This window comes from Cebus imitator, unplaced genomic scaffold (assembly GCF_001604975.1).
Source record: "Cebus imitator isolate Cc_AM_T3 unplaced genomic scaffold, Cebus_imitator-1.0 Scaffold98, whole genome shotgun sequence".
Lineage (NCBI taxonomy): Eukaryota > Metazoa > Chordata > Mammalia > Primates > Cebidae > Cebus > Cebus imitator.
The window spans coordinates 1,967,323-1,972,684 of record NW_016107413.1 but is presented as its reverse complement, the minus strand read 5'-3'; the positions used below and the strand labels follow the sequence as shown (position 1 = coordinate 1,972,684).

The following is a 5,362-nucleotide window of genomic DNA, read 5'->3' as shown; positions in this document are numbered from 1 at the left end:
GGGTTCAAGCCATTCTCCTGCCTCAGCCACCTGAGTAGCTGGGATTACAGGCCCATGCCACCATGCCCAACTAATTTTTGTAGTTTTAGTAGAGATGGGGTTTCTCCATGTTGGTCAGGCTGGTCTCAAACTCCTGACCTCGTGATCCGCCCATCTCAGCCTCCCAAAGTGTAGGGATTACAGGTGTCAGCTACCTTGCCTGGCCCTCAGTCTCTTCTTAAAATGAAGTTAACAGTCCCAACCTCATAGGGTTATAGTGATCCTTAATGAGTTAATACATGTATATGCTTTGAGCAGTGTCTGACTCATTTTAAACATTAGCTAGTTGTCTGCTGCTGTAATCATGATTATTACTTCATAGTCATCATTATTGCCTTGTACACATTTTAAAAGTATAGTTCCTATGTGTCTCTAGAAATTGGTTTGTTGGGTCTTAAGATTTTAAACTTTAACAGATGCTCTTAAACTGTCCTGAAAGATTATATTAATTGACTTTTATTTCATCAGTATATTAGAGAATCCTTTTCCCCACATTCTTGCTAGCATTGGATATTATCAGTGCTATTGTTATTTAGCTAGTTTGGACAAATAAATGATACCTTGTTTTATTTCTCTGATTATCATATGAATTGACTGTTCAGTTGTGCATTTTCTGTGACTTATATTTTCTTAATGCTTTCTAAGAGAACTTTGTATATTTTTCCATATCCTAAGTTTTTTACATATTATGGTATTCAGAGGTATAAATTTTTTTCCTTGATGTCTTCTGAATTTGTAACTTGCTAATACTATGATCACATGTTCCTATATTTTTCTAGTTTTGTAGATTTTTTTCAACCCATATTGGATTCGTTTGGTCTACTATTTTCATAATGTAAAAAATAATGCTTTCATACTCAAATAAGTACCTATGCCTGGATGTTTATAGCAGTACTATTTATAATAGCCAAAAGGTGAAAACAGCTCAAATGTTGATCAACTAATGAATGGGTAAATAAGATATGAGATATACACACAATAGAATATTACTTAGCCATACAAAGGAATAAACTACTAATACATGCTCTAATATGGATCAGCCTCAAAAACATTATGCTAAGTGAAAGAAAGCCAGACTCAAAAGGTCACATTTGAATGATTCCATTTATATGAAAGATCCAAAATAGATAAAAGCCATAGAAACAAAAACTCATATGCTGGGCATTGCCTTAGCTGACTACCTGGTTAGCAGATTTAACCTACTCTGTTTTGCAGGAGCTGCTGGCTTCCTGTGATGCCTAGGCAAGACAGCGGAATAAGGAGAGAGAAAGTTAAAATGCCAAGAACTAGGGGCAGGGAGGATAAGGAATGACTACTTAATGTTTATAGTGCTTTCTTTTGGAGTTATGGAAATGTTTTGAAACTAGATAAAGGGGGTGATTGTACAACATTGTAAGTGTACTAGATGCCACTGGATTGTACACCTTAAAATGGTTAATTTTATGAGTTTTACCTGAATTTTTTTTTAATTATTATTTTTGAGAGAGAGTCTCACTCTGTTACTCAGGGTGGAAAACAGTGGCGCCATCTTGGCTCACTGCAACCTCCACTTCCCAGGTTCAAGCGATTCTCCTGCCTCAGCCTCCCAAGTAGCTGGGATTACAGGCACCCACTGCCACATCTGGCTAATTTTTGTATTTTTAGTAGAGACAGTGTTTCACCATGTCGACCAGGCTTGTCTTGAACTCCTGGCCTCATGTGATCCACCTACCTTGGCCTTGCAAAATGCTGGGATTACAGACATGAACCACCACACCTGGCTCCCTTGAATTTTTAAAAACATCAATGCTTTCTTTAAAACTTATTTTTGTACCTTCTACTTTGACCCTGGTTAACTTTTGGGTTATTTTGCCTATGCTCGTGATTTTACATGGCCTGCTCTATGATTGTATTAAGTCATATATTTAGGTACTTTTAAAAATTTATGTTCTCAGGTGAAATGTGTATTTCAGCTGAGTTTTAATTCAGTTAATGATATGGACAGGGTGTAATATATTTCTATAACTTCGTAATTTAGTTAAAAAGTTATATACATCTTAATTTAGTCTTTTCTTCCAAATTATTTATTATAAATGGGTAGAATCCACTTCTTAATCCCATCATTCAACAAAACTGAGTGACTGCTCTGCTAGACACTGTTTTAGATGCTTGGAGGAACAAAGTTAAGTTCCTGCACCCCAGGTGTTTAGGTTCCAACAGGGAGAGAGAAACACACAAATAAGATTAAAAATTAGTGAACATGTAATTTTGGAGAGTGGGAACTGCTATAAAGAGATTTCCTAAACGAGTTATTTAAGTGATGGCTGGGAAGAGTGTGTTCAGTTTATTTAAACATCAAAGGGAGAATGGAAAAATTAGCAAGTATTAGACCTAAGTTGGGGTCAGATTCTGTAGGAGTAGGACTGTGTGACTACATCTGAGTATATGAAGGGAAAAGTGGGCAATATGCTGCTATGAAAGCCCATCTGAAGAATCCTCCTTCCCTTCCCTGCTCTTTGTCTATAACTTAAAAAGGCTGAAAGTTCTTTTTCTGACAAGAAACTCATGCCGGACATTGCTGGCTACATTAGTTAGCAGGTTTAACCTACTCTGCTCTGCAGGAGCTGCTGGCTTCCTGTTATATCAGAGTATAGCACAGGGTGGCCTAGGTCTTAATGTCCAGGCAAGATCTGCTGAATAAAGAGAGAGGAGGCCGGGTGTAGTGGCCCACACCTATAATCCCAGCACTCTGGGAGGCCGAGGTGGACAGATTACCTGAGGTCAGGAGTTCGAGACTAGCCTGGCCAACATGGTGAAACGCTGTCTCTACTAAAAATACAAAAATTAGCTGGGCATGGTGGTGCATGCCTATAATCCCAGCTACTCAGGAGGCTGAGGCAGGAGAACCACTTGAACCCAGGAGGTGCAGGTTGCAGTGAGCCAAGATCGCACCATTGCACTCCAGCCTGGGTGACAAGAGAGGGATTTTATTCCCCCCCCCCCAAAAAAAAAAGAAAGAAAAAAGAGAGAGAGAGAGGAAACTGAAATGAAGGGAAGAGTCAAAGAATCCTAAAGACTTTCCTGGCTATTTTTTTTCCTCTCTCCTCCGAAGCTAAGCTCATTGATAAGCTAATGAGAGATTACTACTAAGGGGAATTAGAAATATCCTTTCTCTTGAGCATCTAAACATCTTTTAGATTTTTTTTTTCTTTATTTCTTTAAAAGCTTACAGCACCCGGTATTGCCAGGCAGTCTCCCATTCAAGTACTAACCAGGCCCGACCCTGCTTAGCTTCCAAGATCAGACAAGATCAGGCACGTTCAGGGTGGTATGGCTGTAGACATCTTTTAAATTTTTAACAGTTACAGATACATTGGGTAAATAAGTGCCTGTTCTTTTCTCTTTTTTTTTTTTTTTTTTTTAACAGTAAACATGTTTTACCGATGTAGTCAGGATGGCAAAGGGGAGGGGAGGCTATTTTCCTTGTGGAAAAAAGTAAAAGCAAATACTTTCATAATTCCTTTATGTGACAGTTTTCCTGAAATAATTTTTGAAGGGAACTATCATTTTATAATAATATCAAGACTGTGCAGTTTGTATGATAGCTGTTTCACAATTTTTCAGTGGTCTTTTGGTAACAGTAGTATGCACTGATGCAAAAGAGGTAATTTTATTCACATTTCTTTTTAATTTAGTTTTCTTTTTCTTTGTGTCAGTACTGACTGCTTTGAAGGTTATTTCTGGTTTGTTTAGTCTGAAAATAGAAGCAGTTTATCTTTGCAACAGGAAGGAGAAAGGCACCTTCATTTTAATCTGTCTTGCAGAAGAGTGAAGTAGTGCCCACTTGGGACTGAGCAATGTATTGAAATGCTTCACATGACCTAATTACAGTTCTGTTGTGAAGATTCAGAGTGGATATGTTATATGTTCATGAAGGCAGTGTGTCTCTGTCCTTTAAGAAGTATTTTTCTTCCACTGTTACCTATTGAAGTTTAAAGCTACATGCATTTTTAAAAACTGGATCTATACAGATCGTTTCATATTATCTCTTCTTTCTTAATTTACCTAAAATTAAATCTTCAGATATATTATGTCAGAATTGCAAGCAAAGCTAATTTTCCCCTATAAGTTACTTGCACTGTCATTCTCAAGATAACACTAATCTGGAGAATCATTATTAAATTCACCATTTTCTCTTTCCCTATTTGGATCAATGTAAATGAAGTCGAATGATGGCTAACCTGAAAAAGCACATTTAGGATATAAGACCAGAAAATGTAAAATTGCCAGCATTGGGAATATCAAGAAATAGTCACTGCCATTGCTGAGGCAAGGAGAGGTACCTGGAATCCCAAGTCTGGATTTCGAATACATTTTCTAGAAGCAATGTATGACTTCTGTACTAGAATGAGTAGTACTGATTTAACCATTTAAGAGTTTCTTAGGTTTTTGCAGGGGAACTCATGTCTCATAAATTAGCTTAAAAGCAAACTATGTGATAGTTTGGAGCTTTTCTAAGTATAACTTGGATTAAATTGCAGTGCTTCTTTCTCTCTTATTTAATAGTATTCCTATATAGAAAAGTTTAGGTTAACTTTCCTTTGAAAAGAAAGAGAGATGAGATCTTGTTATGTTGGTCAGGCTAGACTTCAGTGGCTATTCACTGGCATGTTTATAGTACACTACAGCATCAAACTCCTGGGCTCAAGTGATCCTCCTGCTTCTCAGCCTCCCTAGTAGCATTTGCCAAGTTCTGCTCCATTTCTTTTACATTGATAGAATACCCAAATTGTGCCTACATGAACATAATATATATTCATACCCAGTTGATTTGCAGAAAGAACAGACTAGACAATAATACTCAGAATTTTAATAATGATTGATTATTGCTCAATGGTGGGATTATAGGTTTTTATTTCTAATACTTTCTGTATAATCCAAAAATTTAAAACTGTAAGATAAGATGGTCTTGCCATGATACTATGATATTTTATTTTTAGAAGGATAAGGTACATGAGTCCCAGTATCTGCTTTATAACTTGTGAAAGGCAGTTTGAAGTCCATGATAATGGAGCATTTAAAAAGCCTTTTGAACTTTAATAACCAAATTTAATTTGGAAGATTCAATAAATGATAATCATACACAGTCATCCCTCAGTATCAGTGGGGGTTGGTTTCAGGACCCTCGTGGACACCAAAATCCACATACTCAAGTCCCTTTTATAAAATGGGGTAGCATTTGCATTTCTTCCCATATACTTTAAATCATCTCTAGGTTAGTTATAATAACTAATACAATGTAAATAATATGTAATTGGTTGTTATACTATGTTATTTAAGGAAT

The 5,362-nt window shown here is 36.6% G+C and overlaps 1 protein-coding gene and 1 pseudogene across 1 annotated transcript in view; one reads left to right on the top strand and one right to left on the bottom strand.

Annotated features, from left to right (window-relative positions):
* Positions 1–5,362, top strand: part of ANKIB1 (ankyrin repeat and IBR domain containing 1) — a 171,239-nt gene that overhangs the window by 84,736 nt on the left and 81,141 nt on the right. The gene's annotated exons all lie outside the window — the stretch shown is intronic.
* LOC119472395 lies at positions 3,242–3,360 on the bottom strand (annotated as a pseudogene).